The sequence below is a fragment of the Ambystoma mexicanum genome, chromosome 2p, assembly GCF_040938575.1.
Source record: "Ambystoma mexicanum isolate Mex_15411 chromosome 2p, UKY_AmexF1_1, whole genome shotgun sequence".
In the NCBI taxonomy this organism is placed as follows: Eukaryota; Metazoa; Chordata; class Amphibia; order Caudata; family Ambystomatidae; genus Ambystoma; species Ambystoma mexicanum.
In genome coordinates, this window is record NC_090923.1 from 572,839,918 (window position 1) to 572,859,504 (window position 19,587).

The following is a 19,587-nucleotide window of genomic DNA, read 5'->3' on the forward strand; positions in this document are numbered from 1 at the left end:
TTTTTGGAAATGCTGGCTAGGGAACTGCATGTCTGTATGTGTGAGGGGGAGCCCCTGAGCCTCCTTGCACATATGGACAGAGCAGCCTGGAACAGGGTGTTCCAGCACCCACATGCAGGCAACAGCACACATGTGCAGGAACCAGGAAGCTATTGCTTCTCGATTCCTGTTCATGATGTAGGAGCTAGAGCGCTGGTGAGGAAACTTCAGGACCGGGGCAGAAGTTAAGTTTATGTTCATTTCTTTTTATGTAAATATGTGATTTTATGCATGTATGCTTGTGTGTGTGTGTGTGTGTTTTCGTGGAGCTGATTTTGGCGAGTGGGGGGTGGGGAGGAGTGTTGTAAACAAAGGCATTTTAAAAATGCCTTTGTTGCGCAATCCCCATACCCACCTGCCAAAATCAGCTCTCCTTCTGAGGCGCTCTAGAGCCCAGGGGACAGGGATGTTATTTTGAAATTAAATGTCCCAAACCCCCTGTGATTGGTTTAGGCTCCCCCACTACGCTCGTTCACTATGGCATATCTGGGGGAAATATTTATGCCCCTCCACTTCAAAGAATCACCAGCTGCCACTGGCCCTGTGACTGTGCTGGGAGAGCAGGGTGGGGGATCCCAGGGACTGTGGTGGGAGCATGATGGGCGGAGCCATGGGATAGTGGTAGGAGCAGGGTGGGAAGAGCCATGGGTCTCTGGTGGGGTGGTGAGAGCCCAGGGACTGGGTAGGAGTGGGATGAAGGAGCCCACAGGCTGTGATGGAAGCAGGTGGGGGAGCCCAGGGACTATACTGGGAGTAGGGTGCGGTGACAGTACGCAATAGTCAATAGCCATTTGGACTTACTGTCATTTGGCATTTTGGAGGGGCCTGACCTCCCCACATTGTTCTTGGGGGGGGCACAGGCCTAAAATGTTTGAAGACCGCTGTTCTAGTGGCACTATTGTTCCTTCCTCTAATGGTGTTTCTGGTCTGAACAAGTACTCATTTGGAATGCTCCATATTTTTCCCTGAATGCTATTATTATTTCAGTCCCATATTGAAATAGCTTCTCATCTGTTGGTATCCCACTCTGTGCCTTGTGTCCACAGTAGTCTTGAATATTCTCTCTCACATTTAGCAGGTGTATCCCTGGTGTGGAACACACTATCCACTTGTCAGTGAACGAGCTGGTCATGTTGAGTTTACTCATGATATCCCTCCCTATTATGTTTACTGGTGTCTTTCGTGAATACAGTAAGGGTAGAGCTAAGTCATGTTCTCCTATAGAAAGTGCAATATTGTCTGTAAATGTAACCAATTCGGTCACCCCAGACAAGCCTTGAGCTTTCATGGCATCACCTGGCATTCTATACTTTCCTTCCCAGATACAGGATCCTAGTCGCCACTTTGTCTACAAGAAAGGAACATGTTTTGTCACCTAATGTCACCCCCATGTGTGGTTCCTCCACTGGGTTGGGTGTAATCGATCTGGTAGAACATATCAGGTCCGTCTGTGGGCTGTCCTTTTGAGGGTATAATAACATTCTGTTTTTCATGACTGGGTTGGCCCCCACTACAGTGACCCTTCCCAGTTTCCTAATGGGAGTCATTGTCATGGAGTCTGTGCATGCCAATATCGCGTCTTTTGACTGTTCCGTGTATGATGGCTGCACGTTATTCTGCATCTACGGTATCTTTGGTGTCTTTGAATACTGTTGTACTGGCACCTGCAGCTGTGGTGTCTGTCATGGGCTTTTGTGTCTATGGGTATGCTTTTGGTATCTGCTCTTGCAGTTGTGTCTTGTCTGGGGCATATAACTCATTCTGTTCCCCTGGGTATGCTGGCTGGTATTGTATCCCCCTATTCTGTGGCATTCCCCCTCTGCTTCTCCATACCTTAGAGATATGTCCTATATTTCCACACACCCAGCACTGAGGTGCTTCTCTTATTTGCCTTTGCTACCCTCCAGAGAACCCTTCTGGACCCTGCTGCATGTGTTGCCCATATCCTCAATACTCTCCCGGAAATCCCCCTTGGCTATGTTGCATTTGATGCCCATACCCGTCTACCCTTGGTGGGCCCCATCTTCCTCGAAACCCATGCTACGCATCCTCCACCCTATGAACCCTCCTCCCATGGGTTGCGGTGTGTACTGTGTCAGTGGTGCGTTCTGACCTCCACTGCATGTTAACACAGCTCCTTCCATGGCGTATTTGGACAGTTTCTTCTGCACTAACTTCTCCTCCTCCTGTTTTCTATCCTCACGCTTTTTCTTCGTGTTTTCTTGCATTAACCTGCAATAATGTACTATTGTAAGTTGTATTTCTGACCATGGCTTTGCTTCCATCCCCACCAACTTCGTTAGTTGTATTTGCACCTGTTCTGGTAACCTGTGGCATATTATATGATAGAAAAATGCCACTGTTTTTATCCCATGGTTCTCACGTTTCAAGGTCCCATAACTCTTGAATAGCCTGAATATATTTTAAGGAGCCTGAATATATTGTAAAGGGTCTTTGTCTTCCCCCATTCTGTGTGCCATGATTGTACTGATATCTGACGTGTCTGGGTATTGCGTACCTAGAGCTTGCCATACAGCTCGGCAATTAGCAAATGGAGAACTATTGTGTGCCGTGTTCTGTGTTGTTACTCCTGGGTACCCTGCCCTTTTCCATACACCATCGGCAGCCTCTCCGAGGACCCCACTAGTAAACGTTTTACGTCCCCTACTGCTAATTTGTGTCCTGCGCTCATCCTTTCCATTTTGTATATCCATTTCCCTGCACCCACGGTCAACGAAGGTTGCCTACACCTCAAATTCTCCTTGTCAATATGTTTCCATGGTATTTACTGAGGTTGCCCCCCTCCTTTTCCAGTAAGGGGAACTGTGACAGCCCTGCCCCCATCCAGGGTCCCGGTGTCTTTGGTGGATGTGGGTGCCCTTGCCACTTCTCCCCTTTGTCGTGCTGAAAGTCTCTAAGTCTTTGCACATATGGGGTTAAGTGATCCAGGCTGTGCAATATAGCCCTGGAGTGTCGTAATCTCTTGCCCTTGTTTGTTTGTTTATTACATTTATAAGGCGCACCAGACCCGTGAGTAGCAGGGCGCCGAAGGATATGCGAAGCTTACAATTGTTTCACAATATACAGGCAATAAATGAAAAATCACAGTACACAGGAAATAATACAATATGCAGGCTAAATTATGCAAAAGGGCACGGTTAAATATATCTTAGTATCTATGGATGTACACAATTGACAAATATACAGTTTAGGAGCGAGTCAGACTGGCCTAACACAGTTTCAGAGGAAAGCTAGTTTTCAGTCAGGTAGAGATGAATGACAAGGTTTTTTCTGAAGAAGGAGTAGGGGGGGTCAGCTCTCAGCTGGTGTGGTAGGGAGTTCCACAGCTTGGCGGCCTTGACAGGGAAGCTGTTGCCGCCAATCTTGGAGGATTTCAATCTGGGTACTACCAGACAGTTTGTATTAATGGTTCTAGTCGGTCTACTAGAGGTTCTTCTAGCTATTCTGTCAATAAGGTAGCTTGGTGCCATGTTGTGTAGTGCCTTATAAGTCAGGGAGGCGATTTGTAATTCAATTTTGTTGTGGGTAGATAGCCATTTGTGGTGACGTCTGATAGCGGAGATGTGCACTCTTTTGTTAATGCCTAGGGCGGCTCTAATGGCATTATTTTGTAAGATTTGGAGTTTTTGGATGATGGTTTTATTAGCACTACTGTAGAGGGCGTTGCAATAGTCTAGTCTTGATAGAATTAAAGCTCTGGCCAGTATGAGGCAATTGTCATTAGAAAGGAAGGGTCTACCTGCTCTGATCAGCTTGCATGTGTATGCTGTAGTAGACGCCAAGGAGTTTAGTTGTTTGGTAAAGGACATAGTTGCATCAAGATAGAAACCCAATGTTTTTACCTCCTTAGAGACAATGGTATTTTTACCGTCAATGATGGAGGCATATTCATGCCCTAGTTTGGAAATGTTGGAAGGAGAACCAAGGATTATCAACTCTGTCTTGTCATCATTCAGGCAGAGGCCGTGTGTAGCCATCCATGCCTGAATGATGAGATACATTCTATTCACCAAGGCCAGGTCACTGCCATGATCCCCAGAAAGAGGGAGGAGAATCTGGGTGTCATCTGCATAATTAGTGTAGGTGACACCTAGAAGGTCCAGATCATCGAACAGTGGCTTGGTGAATATATTGTAGAGAGTAGGGGACACGCAAGAGCCCTGTGGGACCCCACACATAATGGGGGTGGAATCCGCAGCTGCGGAGGGTGAGAATACTCTACTAGTTCTATCGCTCAAAAATGATTCTATCCACTTAACAGCACCTGTGGAAAGGTGGGCTGCTGTAACTAGATGCCTACAGAGGACCTTGTGGTCGACCAGGTCGAATGCAGCTGAAAGATCAAGTAGCAGCAATAGTGCTGTTTTCCCTGGATCCCTCAGCTCATCGATCTGAGTCTTCAAGTCTATCAGTGCGGTCTCCGCGCCATGCAGTGGTCGGAATCCTGACTGTCAGGCTCCAAGAAGTTTGTGCTTTTTGAGGTGTTTCTGGATCTGTAGATAGGCAATTTTATCTAAGATCTTAAGTAAAAATTGTACTGTTGTGATAGGGTGGTAATTGGTAGCGATGAGAGGGTCTGTTTGCTTCTTGAGAAGCGGGAGCACCCAAGATTGTTTGAGATTATCTGGGACGTTGCCGGAAGTGAAGGAGGCATTAATCAATTTGGAGATAAAGGGAGAGAGGTCTCTAGCAGCCTCTTTTATGATGTGCGCTGGACAGATGTCTCCTTTACAATTAGATGGTTTTAGAGAAAGGATGGTTTTTTCCACTTCCAAGATTGTTGTTTTGATGAAACAGAAGGTGGTATTTGGGTCAGAGATATTTGCATTTGGAGGAGAATGGTGGTTGTCAGTTTGAGGTAAGTTCAGAGAATCTTTCTTGTTTTTTATTTTAATTTGGAGAGTGTTAATTTTATTAGTTAATGCTTGTTGAATTTCTGAGCACCAATGTGTGTCTTTGATGCAGATATCGGGAGGAGAGATAGGGGACTCTAGTTCTTTGAGGATTGTAAATAATTCCTTCATAGTAGAATTAGAGTTTGCTATTCGTTCATTGTAAGAATTTCTTTTGCCCTGGCATATTTCTTTTTTATAACGTGATGCAGTGGTTGCTAGCTTCTTTTTGTTCTCATGGGACGGGCAGGCACGCCAATCAGTTTCGCATTTTCTTTTTAAGAGTCGCATGTCCTTTAGTTGTGGGGTGAACCATTTATTGAGATGTAGTTTAGCTTTGCTGGCTCTTAGTTTGAGGGGCGCGACTTTGTCCAAGGTGGAGAGCATGATCTTATTGTATTCTTGTACCATGGTGCTTGGGTCAAGGTTATTTGGCAGTGAGTTTAGGGTAGGTAGAATGTTGGGATCACACTGTCCACTGTGATGTTCTTTTTTAACTTGGTTAGAACTACTTGGGGTGCTGTAAGTTTCTGTTTTGTGGTGGAAAGTGTCAAGGACACAAGGAAATGATCGGTCCAAGATAGTGGAGTGATAGAGGAGATGGTGGCAGTACAGTTGTGGTCAGCCACCCAGTCCAAGGTTTTACCCTTGATGTGGGTGGGTGTGTTCACCTTTTGAGTTAGTCCTAATGCGTTAAGGGAATTGGCTATTTGCACAGCCTGTTTATCCTAGGTTGAAGTCACCGAGCAGCAATACTTGCGAGGTGTGTTTGAGATTACCAGCAATAATGTTATGCAGGTCCTCTTCGAAGGTGCCAATGGGCTCAGGGGGTCTGTAGACTATATGCATGGTGAGTGATTGAGAGTTCTTTAATGGTAGTTTGATAGAGAGGGATTCACAAGATTGTAGGTTGTGTGGGTCTGCTAGTCTAAGAGATAAACTATCTCTGGCAATGATGGCTATCCCACCGCCTCGGGAGCCAGTTCTGTCTTGTCTAATGGTAGTATATCCTTCTGGGATGGCTAGCGAAAGTGCTGGACCTGCAGCCTTGTGTAACCATGATTCTGTTATGGCAATGAAATCTAAACTGTCTTCTGAGATTAGATCAGCTATATCGATAGCGTGGGCCACCAGCAACCTAGCATTCAGGAGATCTCCTTTAAGGGGTTGATTTTCTGTTTTGGTTTTGGTTGTGGCAGAGCTCTTGGGGGCTGTGGCCTTGGCGAAGGGAATGGGAGACTGAGTGTTAGGAGTACTGCCGGCAGGTATGGTGGTGGACTGTTTGGCACTGGTAGTGGTCATAGTAAGGTAACCATGGGTTTTCTTATTAGAAGGTGGAAGCGATATGGTCAGTGGGTCATAGATTTTGGGAAGTCTACTACGTAATTTAAGATTTCTGTTGTATGTGGTACATGGGATCATAGTATAGTCTCCTGTATGTTGGTAGATGGGCTGGGCAGGATTGCTAGGATTAGGTGCCATGTTAAAGGGAGCATAAAAGAGTAATTTCTTCTCAACTGGGCCTTCTCCCCCCGCACTCCACCTGTGCCTTTGTCCACTCCCCACATGAAGCTCTGCTTTCCCTGCTGAACGTTGATCAAGTTGCCCTACTCCCACGTCCTCAGTCCTCACCAAGTCCTCATCTGACTCAGCGTCTCCCAAGTCACTGCCGAAATCGTCATGGAAGCTCAGTCTCCTCAATACCTTTGCTCCCTGTTGTTCCCCTTCTAGGTCAATCAAGTTCCCGCAGTCCTCACCAATGGAAATCCCTGTGTTAGGTTTATCTGGCAGTGTAGCTGCCCTGTCACATTTCTTGCTGCGCTCTTGCTCCGCTTGCCTATCCCTACCTTCGTTGTCGTCAAAAGTGGTCGATCCCAACCTTAGTCTTATGTCTCTCACTGCACACTTCTCCTCCTCGCGTTTGCGCTCTCTTGCAAGCCGGTCTATTTACCACTTCCTCCTTTCCCTATTTACTAAAACCCGCCTTTCCTTCTCGACTTCCTCCGTCCTGCTCTCTATGTCTTCGAGCTCCCTCCTCCTCATTTCTCGCTCCTCCTGCTCCTTCTCTTCTGCCTTTAGCTTCTCCCTTCACGCTTTCTCATGTTCTTCTTGTTCATCTTTCTTTTTTCTCCACCTCTTCATTATCTTTGCCCACTCTCATTCTTCCCTGCCCTCTTTACAACCTGCTGCTTCCTTACTCACCCCTCCTAATTCTCCTGCTGTCTGGCCATCTAATTTCAGGAGTATTTGTCCTCCTACCCACTTGTTCGATGCTATATTCTCCAGCCCTTCCCTTGTGCTTGTCTGTGTCTTGCTGTGCACCCCTTTTCCACCTCCTGTTTGTCCGGCACCTTTCTGCCCCTCCTCCTTGGTATATGTTGGAGGTTTGAATATTGGATTTGAGTACGCCTCTGCTGCTTTTAACTCCCATACAGGGTATAATCCCTGTGTCCCTGCTGCAGCCCCTTTGCTCTCATGTTCAGAAGGAACTGAGGAGAGCGGGAGCTGAGGCCGTTTCACCTGGTGGGCCTCCTGTTGGCTCAGCATCCATTGACTGCTTTCCACACCCCTCCTCCTGTCATCCCGAACATTTTCCAGAGCTCAAATATTGCCATACGATTGCTCAATTTCTTTTCCTTATAAACCTCTTGCAAATGTTTGTGTAACGGTTGCTGCCCATATTTGGAGATGCTCCCGCGCTTTGGTCACGGCTTAGTCAATGTACCTTCTGTGCTTTTCATCCATTCCACGCTATATTTATAAATCTTGTCCTTATATCAAGGAAGGGCCTTACATAGGTGTTGTAGGGGCGTGTCCCGCAAACCTTTACCACAATACATTGCTTTTAATACTTACTTGACCTCGAGTCGAGGTTTTCGACAACTCTGCAGTTATTTTACAAAATATGCCTTGTCATACACAATGTCAAATTTCAAATTAATAACAATAGTTTTTCCGCTGTCACAAGCCACTCTGGCTCCCAACTAACTTCTCAGGTGCGCTCCATGCACCTCCCCTCCGCAATTCTCTACCTCCTCAGGTACACCCACCAATCTCCTGCATGTGCCTTCCACGCACTGCCACCGATCAGCTTCCTCTGTCAATTTTGTTATGACCAAAACCAAATTCTGCACCTCATTGTGCTCTTCTAGTCCTATATTCAGACCTCCTTGGTGATGTCACCTCTTGCTAAGTAAGGGAATGATAGAAATTACCGGCAGAGTCTACAACAATATTTTCTCAATATGCAGCCCGGCTGTTAAAGATTAAAAAGCTGTTGGAAGCGGCTGCTGTATGATTGATTGCTCCTTCCATTGCTGATGGAGTGTGAGGCTTGACATGTTTTTGTCCACGTTTGTAGGCCCTTTCCAAAGGCTCCCAGACCCTGCAAGCCTACTGCCGCAGTTGGAGAAAGAGAAAGGAGAAAGATTCCTGTGAGCCAGACAAGGCAAGGTGCTGTACGGAACGGCTTCGTGGCAAGGCTGAGCGTGGACCAAGGAGTGATGCGGGGTGGCCGCATGCAGCGAACCTCCCTCAACGCCTGGGAGTTTGGGAGTTCGGGTGAGAAGACCAAAGGTGAGCACGAGTGGGGGGGCTCGAGGGGTGAGCCTGGGTAGTAAGGTGGTGAGTGCAGACTGCACCCTGTAAGGTGGCCTCCCCTCTCTTCTCCATCCCAGTAGCTCCTCCCTAGCAGCTATTCGTGGATTTGTGGATTTTTCTGGATTGGGGGGGGGGGGAAAGGAGGGTCTGCATCCAGTGGTAATACTTCTATAAATAGCAGTGTAATAGGGTGCAAAATAGGCCACCAAGGCGACAGGGAGGCACACAGCCTCTGATTCTGTGGGACTGAACAGTCTTAACATTCTTGGATCTGTCTGCCTGCAAGCCAGCTCTTTACAGCTGTCTCCTGGTGAGTCTGTTTGTGATCCAGCAATTTGACTGAAAGCTTCCCCTTTGACGAGATCCTCGTCTGTGGTGATTGTTTGTGTGTGCGGCTATCGGACAACCTCTCTTCCCCAGAGGGCAACGGGTATGCAGTCTCTGAGGACACTGCAGCAGGTCAGAATGCTAGAAGCTTCCCCTCCCTGCACGACCAGCCATCCCAGGTTGTGAGCCCCACTGTTGCTCTGCTTGTCTATGGCCAAGATGCAGGACATAATATGGGATGGGAATGGGGGACCCCCTCATTAGTAATAAATGGGAATGGACTGTTGAAGGACATTCTCATGGCTATACGAGCTCATGATCAACTGCAGCTTAATGAGACCTCCAACAAAAGGTCACTTTGGATCTCTGTTAATAGTCCATCAAACATAGAGACAACACATGAGAGTCCCCCAACAAATCCTACTGAGGTCCTGGTTCTATCTTATGACCACATGGACTATGGCGGTGATATTCATGGCCCAATTGGGATGAATCCAATTCAAATAGCTACCACGGTGAGTCAGAATTTAATGCTTGTGGAGGGCACGGATCCTGCCCTTCCTTTGCTGGTGACTGAAAGATGGAACTCTTCTCCTGAGTATGTTGGTAGCCCAGAGTCTTTGCAGCCATCTTCACCAAGACAAGAGGAAATTAAATCTTCTGACTTGGCAGCTCACCTATCTAGACATACTAGATCTTACTCAGATTGCATCACAAAAAAGGCTGAGTCTGGCAAGTATCCAAGAAATATTGGGTGAGTTTAAGCTCTGATGAGCATCTGCAGGGATTGCAACCACCACTTGAAGGGGGTGAATCCTGCTCGCAGGGCACGGCATAGCCGGTTAAGGTCTGCTCGGCTCCTCACTTGATCAACAGGGCCATGAATTGAGAGGGGCGTCAAGCTTTTAGTAGTAGCACGGGAAACAACTTCATTCCTACCTTCATGTGGGGACTCTGTGTTTCATGCCACAGAGAGGCCGGAGGAGATGGGTCTTTCAACGGTGGCACTGTTGCTTTTACAAAACAATATTATGGGGGCACTCTCTAAATCCTTGGCCCCCTTTTCAAAACTATATGAGGCCTTGAATGATTCGCTGAAAGACCAGGCCACTCTGATGGCAATGACTCACACCAAACTTAGCTATGTAGAGCGTTTTGCAGCTAAGGTCCAAGATAGGCTCGATAAAGAAGTCGAATCTTCAGTAAACTGGCAGAACAAGCTATGCGATTTGGCTTGAAGGGAAGAATTAGATAAGACGACTCTGAAGCATTACTTGAAAATTGCAAGTGGATGAGAAGCCAATTTAAACACGAGCAGAGAAAAAATATTTGAGATGTCCTGCCGAATGCCTAATAATGTGAGTCTATCGCAGGGGGTCTCTCCTCGAGAAATAGTAAGTCGATCCAATCCAGCTCCTATCACTCTACCGCCTTTGCAGCAGGTAAATGGTTCATTGGACTGCCAAATAATTGAAGAAGCGAGGATACCACTGCTGGGTCCCTCGACTAAATCTAAAAATGGTCCAGATGTCACGGCCCCCGTTGGTGGGAATGTTTTTTCTATCTTCCAACCACAGGAAATAAATGAAGGAGATGCATCTAAGCCGGGAAAAGGAAAAGTGCAAGTGAAAAAAATCAAAAACCATGAAAATGGGGCCAAAACGGAAATCAAAGGAGTCAAGGGATTTTTTGAGAAACCTGCGATCCCCTCCATTTGTATCCCCTCCCCTTAATTCAAAACTACCCAAGAATAACATCTTGGTGTCCTCCAAACTGATGGGGTTGTGCCCTGATAATTGTTCAGTGGTATTCATGAATAATCCCTAAAATTGATTGTAAGGTAATGATACAGAATTTATTTCTGAGTCTTGCCTGAGTGATCTAATTGATATAATGGCTAGAGAGGAAGAACTTGATGACTGGGGAAACTACTGCGAACTTGTTGAGATAGATAGACAAGTGACACAGATCTCTGGCAATCCCTCAGTTTGCCTGTCGCTTAATCACAAACACTGTTATAATATGAGACCCAAGGGTCTGGTCAACCACCCCTTTAGAACCATGGAAGAAAAGAGCACCCGTCTCGCGTCTGTGAACATTTCAGACATGATCTCTGCAATATGATCTGATGTAACTCTCCCAGGATTCCTGTATGAATCAATCTGAAACTAAAAAATCACTTTCGTAGCCATCTGGACAACTGAATCTACTTGGAAAATCTTTTCCCAATGGAAGATCCATCCAACCTAAATAATAGAAATGTGATGAATCTATTTCAGCATATTCCAAAACTGCGCTTTATAACTCCTGATGACATCCGTATAATGCAGTTCGTAAACGAGAAACATTTGGATTGGGTGGTTCTTCACTTGAACTTAGCTTTGATAAAGACGGCTCTTTTGGAAGTGTGTGACCAAATGCTTCCATTTGATGTCGAGCTAAGTGACTACTGACTCCAAAGAAATTCCTGCTGACCAGGAATGTAGAAGTTCAGTAATGAGGGGTAAGGTGACTGGTAAACATGGCTGTAAACTGGAGTTGGAGAAGGGAAATCTAGCTCCTCAAACAACCGGCACCGGCAAACTGCCTTCATTCACAGTCATTATCGATCTAGCACCAGGCGTAAGAACTCAAGGCCGAACAAGGGTACAGGAGGCAGTGTCCGGTACACTTCCTTCTAAGGACTGGTCCTGGCTGGCCATGGCCCTAGTGGAGCTGCGTCAACGCCAGTGCCAGTGGTTGACTAAAAAGGAGGCTCTCATAATTGGATCATGGAACTCGAGAGGCTTTGCAGACCTTTTTTCTAACAACTTAGGCCTGGCCCACTATGACATCATTTGCCTCCAAGAAACATGGCTGAGTTCCACACCCTTGTGTGATGGCTACCTGTCATATTTAAACAAGGCTCGCAAAGGACTATTTTGGAGACCCTACTCGGGTTTATTAACATTGATGAAAATGTAACAGTAACCTGAGGGTGAATAAAGTTATCCAGCCAAATCCGTTTTTTCAAATGCGGCTGTTAGAACGGCTAATTGTTTACAATGATGATGTGTTTACGATCTTATTTATTAACATGTATTGGAGTGTGAATATGTGTTCGCATGAGGGGCCTATTGATTGTGTGATGGAGTTGTTAGATGACGCTCTCATTGCCATAACTAATCCACACATTTTCGTGTGCAGGAATTTCAATTTGCATTACTTGGACACCAATGGAGAGGTACTAAGGGACTCATCTCTAACACAGAGAACCCTCTCCTGGGCCTCTGTGTGAAAGGAGCGTGGCTTATCAATGGTAAATGGCCAGATGACAGGGGACGTTCCAGGAGCATGCACGTGGTCTAGGCGGCTACAACAGGCATGTCTATGCTAGCTATTAGCGGGGAAGTGGCCCTCAGCAAATGCAACTAAATATGGTCCACCCTGTGGGGATATCCTGGGGCAGAAATAGAGTGAAGATCCAATCTAGCGAGGTCAAGGTGGTTGCTTGGCGCTTTGACAAGTTTGTGTCGAATAATCCTAACAGAGTGGATTATGAATGCATTTTATGGGATTATAGGGTAAAATGAGGCCCGATGGGTGACACATATTTCAAACCGCGACATTCATTTAATGGGAGGTGGCAGAGGCTATGAAACTGTTGCAAACAGATATCAGGAAACTGAAGAAGTTAAATACCGTCTTGGGCGGTTTATTAATTAAGAAGAGGAAGCAACAGTATCGTGCCTGGCTCCTGTTTTCTAGAGCTGGTAGACTGCAACACGATGCCGAGCATATGCTAAGGGTTTTATGTAAAAAAAAAAAAATAATAATCTCTGGCAACTAATCAATGATGCTAAAACCTTTCAACTGGCGACTACTATCAGCCAAGTCTCGGAAGATAGGTGGGTGGAGCATTTTACCAATCTCTTTGCAGGGACCAATATGAGAGAATGGGATAGTGCTGTTGAAGGGGTCGAGTGTCCCGGGATTTTAATCTAGAGGTCATTCAAACTATGTTAGGGAAATTATTAGCTCCAGGGCAGCAGGGCAGGACAGTCTCTCAAATGCCATGATAAAAGAAAACATAGATTCCTGGGCTGAATTCACCTTTAGGTTTTTCACTCAAATAGTGGCAACTGAGCAGATCCCAGCATCATGGAGAGAGACAGTGATAATACCAATTTTTGAAAAGGGCGACCCAAAAAACTACCACCCAATAGCCCTATTGGACTCTCTGGGTAAGGTTTATGAATCTGTCCACCTGCAACAGCTAAGCGATTGGGCGGTCACATCGGGGGAAATCCGACCCTCACTAGACTAGGTTTTTAATGGGAGTGGGTACCTCATTAAATTTGCTCATGTTGAATCTGTTGAAGCATCGAGCTATTGGGGCCAAGTACAACATCTACCTGGCATTCATGGACTTGGAGCAAACCTTTGGTGCGGTTTGGCGGAAGAGGCTATGGGCAAAATCTTTGAAGTGTTGATGTCCCCCAGGACTGGTTGATGCAATTAAAGCACTCTATTCTAATACTTCGATCCAGGTTAGATTATCAGATAAGGGCACTCTCTGTAAGAGAATATTTACACATTGTGATATGAAGCAAGGGTGCTCATTGGCTGCCTTTCTTTTCAATCTTTATATATTGGATTTGGGGGAATCTCAACAAACAGTTTGGGCATTCCCAACAAGAATCAATGCAACGAGCCACCCATTGATCCTGCATGCCGATGATTTGGTGTTCATTGACCAAACCCCAATTGGACTACAACTCGGCTAGACTCCTTTATGGATTTCCTTATATTAAAGAATTGTAGAGTGAATGTAAATAAATCAAAGGTCCTTGTCTTGTCATCTTCTCATAGGAGACCTAAGGCAGCTTTCTCATGGAGGGTCGAGAGGAAAAAGTAGAAGTGGTTGACTCCATTACATATTTGGGTATAGTGGTGAATAAAAACATCAATGAGCAAGCCCACTATAATATGCTGCAATTAAAAGTTAAGAGGTTAGCAGCTCAGGGGGTTGCTCTTCATAGGACATACAGAACCTTTCCTTACTTCCGGTAATAACCTTCTATAAACAAAAAGTAGTCCAAGTCCTTACCTACGGGGCTGATTCACTCTTCAGCTTATCCTGGAAATTATGGGGATTATTGGAGGGCTACTTTTGGAGGAAAGTATTGCAATTACCCAATTCACTTTCTGTGGTTTGTTTCTGTATGGAATTAGGACTCCAATCTACTGTAGCCTAGAAAATGCCTTCTGGTGGATAGTACACTCCCCTTTGACGTCTTGAGAAACAAGGACTAGTTACCATGGGATGACATATTATTGGAGCAGTGCGATATCCCTTTAGATGTGATCATTGCAAATCCATTAAAAGCAAAAAAAAGACTGCAAGAGAGGGATTGGATAACAACGCACGATGCTTATGCTACAAATAATTTAGGGCTAAAATCCATCCAGGTAGGAAGAGGCTTAAATCTCATCCCTTCGCACCTCCAAAAATTCCCCTCAGCCCACTATCGAGAAATATTTATGAGATGTTGCTTTAACATTCTTCCCACTAGAGAAATTCAACTAGCTCAGGGGATGTTATTAGAAGGTAACTCGTTTTGCAGATTCTGTGGGGAAAGTGGAGGCCCTGAAACGTTATTTCGCTTAGTGTTTTTTAGAATTTTTTTAGCTTTTTCCTTCTCTGTTTTTTTTTTTGAGGATTTTATATGGTTCTAGAAATTAAATGTAAATGTAAAAGGTTTGCTTTTTTGTTTGTTCAAATAAAACCAAATACAATAATACATTAAAAAAAAAGATATTTTCAAAAACCCGACATATACCCACTGCCATCATCTTGACTCCTAACAGGGAATACCAATATTTCACATGCTCAGTCTGTACTTACAGCATCGCCTTGTAGATAAAAACAGCTCAGTGAGACTTAACCAGTTGAACACCTTCTGCAATTTAAGCTAGCACCATTTGCAAAGCCCTAAATACGAGAATACCATCATCCATGACCCGAGCTAAAATGCCCAATCCACAGGGAATCCAATATTTACATAACACCTGTCATCCGTACCCTTAAGTCAATAGTCTAGGCTATTCGCCCAAACCTTTTACCTTAAGACTGAATGTACCCTAACCACAAAAATGACATCTACCTCTGCTCCTTTCCCTACGATACTTCACTATGCTTAACAATACTTAACGTTAATCAACAATACTACCCTGATACTCAACAATACTCCTCACCACCTCACACTTAACATTTCTCTACCACCCCCTTCAATTTTTGTGTGGTTGAGTCAATACTTACACTTTGTGATCCACTGACGCTGCTCAGCCACCGGCTCTCCCCAAGGCTGCCACACCACCCTTCTGGTCTGCTGGGCTCCTCACAGACCGCAGGAAGGATATTTTCGAGATGGCTCCTGATGGCCTCTGCACGGGGGTGCACCTGTCGTGGGCACTCGCGCTCTGCGGGGCACCTCACCGTCCTCCAGGCACTGCGACGGAAGAAGCGGCTCTATGCTGAACGGGCGTAGTGAACCATCCTCTGCTACCACTTTGTATAGCTATGCCAGAGAGGACCGGGGTTCACACCACGCAATCACCATTCAGAGCACCCAGGGCCCAACAAATCCTCCCCCAGCATACAAACGGAGGACTCAGGCAGGCTTTGTTGGGAGTTTTTGTGGCATTCTGACATCACAAATCAGGGCTCTTCCCTAAAAACCTAACAGCCTGCCTGATTGGGTGATTTGGGTGGTATCTCCTGTGGCTGGCACCTATAGAAGTTATTCAACTGGTCCTCGCATGTCAGGTTCCATTCCTGAGCCTTCACCAAAAGCGATCTACTACATTGTTGCAGGGTCATAGGATTACCATTAGCCCTTGCCCCCTGCCATCCACCCCTGGATTTCTGTTCACTGATTGGCTGGAGCTGGTCTCCCCAGGCCTGGGACCCTGCTCTGTTCTCAGCGCTCAGTGCACCTTCTCATGGTGATGAGAAAGGCTATGTGTTCCCATTTTAGTCGTCAGTTGTACCACTTTGCCTTTGAGAGTGCCTTCAGGGTTGCAACATTGTAAAACAGTATGTGTATCATTTTGTGTCTGCTTCGCTGGGAACTGCACCTCTTCTCACCATGTCTAAATGGTTATTGTTTGGCTCGGCTGCACCACGTGGGTGAAGACCGCAAAATTGAGCTTTCTTGGTCGGCAATTAGTGAGGATTTATTCTATTTTCTGCAGATGGCTCCTTGTCTCTGAGCTTAGGAATGTGCTGATTGTCTCTAACACTGGCTGCAAGCACTGGCTTGGTGCTTCGTGCAGCCTGATTCTGCTTTGCTTCACCTTTCATTCTGAGGCACTTTTCTCCATGTACTTCTACTATAGTTTTACTATAATTGCTATATGTCTGTATTGCACTATTCTTCTTATAGGTTAGTAGTATGTTGGTTCTTCCAGTTTCCTTATATGATCCTGTAGTTCCATGTGGCTAGTTGCAATAAGTGTCTGCAAGCTTGCTCTGCATCTCTTGTTGCCTTGTGTTTCTACATTTCTGCGTTTGGGTAATGGGAAAAAATGATAAAAGCTTTTGACAGAATGTATATGTATCTGTCCTCTATCTACAGAACTGTGTAAGCATGTTCTTTGTGTGTGCTCGTGTGTGTCCATTTAACTTTGTGCATGGATGCGAGTGTGCTTCATGGCTAACGTTACTATGTTGTGGTGTCTCAAATGATGTCAGCACCGCAGGATATTTGTCATTAGTCGATCATGTCCACTGAGGCGCCTGGATCCATAATCACTGCTGGGGCACCTGTATCCATGATAACGTTAGCAGCATAAGGTTTGAATGGCTGTCTGAGAGAATATCTGTTTGTATATGTATTTGTCACTGGTCCTCCTGGGGGCTGTCCAAACAGTGACTGGCATCTTGTATGTCTGACTCTTCCGGCTGTCATGCTTAGAGGTGTCAAGAAGGTCATTCCAGGGACCCTCTCTTCAGGTGTCTTTACAGCCACTCCACCGCCAACTACTCATAGCCTGTACCTGAGGGGGTCATATATATTCAAAGGTCCCGCTCAGGTGTGGGTCATTAGAAAGACTAGACTGCACTTTGCAGTTTAGTGTTTCCAAATCCCTCTTACTTACTAGAATACTTTGGCCATTGTGGGACTTGATGTCCCCAATGTTCCAGTCACTTCTTTTGTCTATAGTTTTACTCCTTTCACTTTTATCATAAATTACACTTTCAGAAAGAGTTTTGAAAGGGCTCAAAGTTTGGTTTATTTTTAAAGGAGAATTACCTTCATCCAAATTTAGGGGATTTAATATCCTGATGTCCATATCTATCATTTTCCTGTTGACTACAATAGCTTTCATTACCATAAATATGGGCAACTTTATGAAGGGAAGTCTTACTTGTGATATTCAGATTTAAAGGAGAATCTGACTCCTAAGATGTCAGAGTATTGATGTTTAGTTTCCTATGTTGATTATATCAGTTTTCACATCCAACAAGATAGACAGTTTTGGGAAGGAAACCCTCACCCTGACAACAAGCCAAGGAAGACAAATACAGTGTCTCTTCAAGGAAGGCAAATACAGCGTCTCCTAACAGAGAACTTTTATTCCCTAATAGGGGCCCTTCTCCTTCCAGGGGATGCTCCCGGCTAACACAACCCCCACAGCCCGGATCAGGTAGCAGCTGCCTTCCCCTGGCCACCTGGGAGGAAACTTTAGGTAGGGTCTTTGTTAGGATCCCGCAGGATTCATCACACTTCTTATGAGCTTAGAGAGATGGGACTCAACCAGTACAGTGCCTGAAATTCTTTCCTCTGAACCAATCAAGGAATATAATGATTAAAGGCCCACTTTCAGTGTCCTGAATTAACAGCGATGAAAGTCGGTGACCTCTACTACGAAGGAAAGATTATGCTGTTTCATGTTATTTAGTGAATGATGCACATAAACATTATTCTATTTTAAATTCTTAAAAAGTGCACCCATACCTGAAAGCAGCAGGGCACTGTACATACTTGATGAATAAATAAAAACTACAATCTAAAATAATAATTTGATTGAAAGATACAAAGATATAATACAATGAAACTGAATAATAACGGGACGTAATGAAGAATGAAGAGAAACATTCAGCTAAACAGTCTCAGGATAGAGTCATAAGTGGAAATGTAAGTTTAAATAAACACTTTTTCAATTGAGAATACTTGTTTTGGAAATCTAGCATGCTTAAACATTCTGCTATCCAAGCACCTATGATCTTTGCTGCATGTGTCTTTATAACCTCCATCCAGAGGTAACATAGCTGCCAAATATACAAGTGTTCTCAGGACAAGTGCCTTGAATGCAATGTAGCCCAGTTTAAATTGAATCTGACAATCCAATGGAATCCAGTGCAGTGGCAATAAAATAGTGTAATGCGATCTAATTTCCATTCACCCACTACCAAACCTGCAGCAGTGCGTAAACCCGATTTTAAAGACATTCGAGTACAAGCCAGAATACCACAGAGAAGAGCATTTTAACCATCTAATCTCAAAATGACCAATTCCCAAACTGCTGTGCAAAAGTCAGATGTTTTATGTGTCTCATTCGAGAGAGCAGGACTGAGTTAATTTTGTGATACAAGAGTGGGAATTAAGAGAATAACCTAAAATAAAAATTAAAGAACGCACCAAAGAAATAAGAGTTGGAGAAATACTAAAAGATGATAATCGATAGCTAGGACTGAACATTTGATGCAGAAAAAGAAGAGCGAAATAACATTCAGTTTATGAAGCAGTTAGTTTGAGAATATGTGCAGGCATCCTGCTCTCTATGCACAGAGGCAGTCCCTCCCCCAGGTAGTGGTTGTCACCTAAGTATAAAAACTTTAAATATAATAGGCTGTGGGGGGTCAGAAGGAGGACGCAGACACCCATTCTCCATCTCACCGATGATTTTATTAAATTAAAGAAGAAATGCCTACCTTTCCCTGTGCTATGGGATTCCCTATCCAACAATACCATATCTCGCCTTTAGGCATTCTCCTTCCAATCCCCCCATGACTCTCCACTCAGGTGGTCCTCCCTCGTTTGTTCCCCCCCCCAGGGTTGGGATCCAAAAGCGAGGGCCAATCCCTGGCCACTTGAATGAAGGATCCCGGGGGAGTAGGTAGGAGAATACCATCAGGTTTTTCACAGAGGACACATCCTAATTTGGGTAAGACCAATATAAATCAGTCTTATATTGCTAATACAGAGACTTCCTTTAATTCGAACCTCCCCAAACACCACTCTGGTACTGAGACGAGAAAGTTGGCTATCAATGAAATTCAGTTGGAAGAGCCGGGCATGTTCAGCTAATAGGTTTCAGCATTATCAGGCAATTCAATTCAATTACCTTCACCTGCGGTCATTTAAGAATCTCAAGATGTATAAAAATGGTCACCGCCCAGCACAAAGGGAGAGATGGCCTGGAGAGAAAGAATCAGGCTGGAGAGCCGGTACAGGCTGGAGAAGAACGGACTGAAGAGGAGCCGTGCTGAGCAGGAGTGACAGAGAGACGCTGAGGCCAAGTTTGGCCATCAGAGGGCCTAGAAATCCTGCTGCCCTCCACGTCGGGTGCACACAGCAGGAGCTGTGGGGCTCTGAAGCCATCCGGTCACTACAGAACTTCAGGAGAGCGAGCGGAGCTCCCTGTAGCTGCCGCACGGGAA

The 19,587-nt window shown here is 45.2% G+C and overlaps 1 long non-coding RNA gene across 1 annotated transcript in view; it reads left to right on the forward strand.

Moving 5' to 3' along the window:
* The window catches only part of LOC138566570 (uncharacterized), a 334,787-nt gene that overhangs the window by 151,824 nt on the left and 163,376 nt on the right, over positions 1-19,587 (forward strand). The window contains exon 2 of the long non-coding RNA XR_011301968.1: positions 8,314-8,528. This is a non-coding gene — a long non-coding RNA (uncharacterized lncRNA). The remainder of the gene's footprint in view (positions 1-8,313; positions 8,529-19,587) is intronic.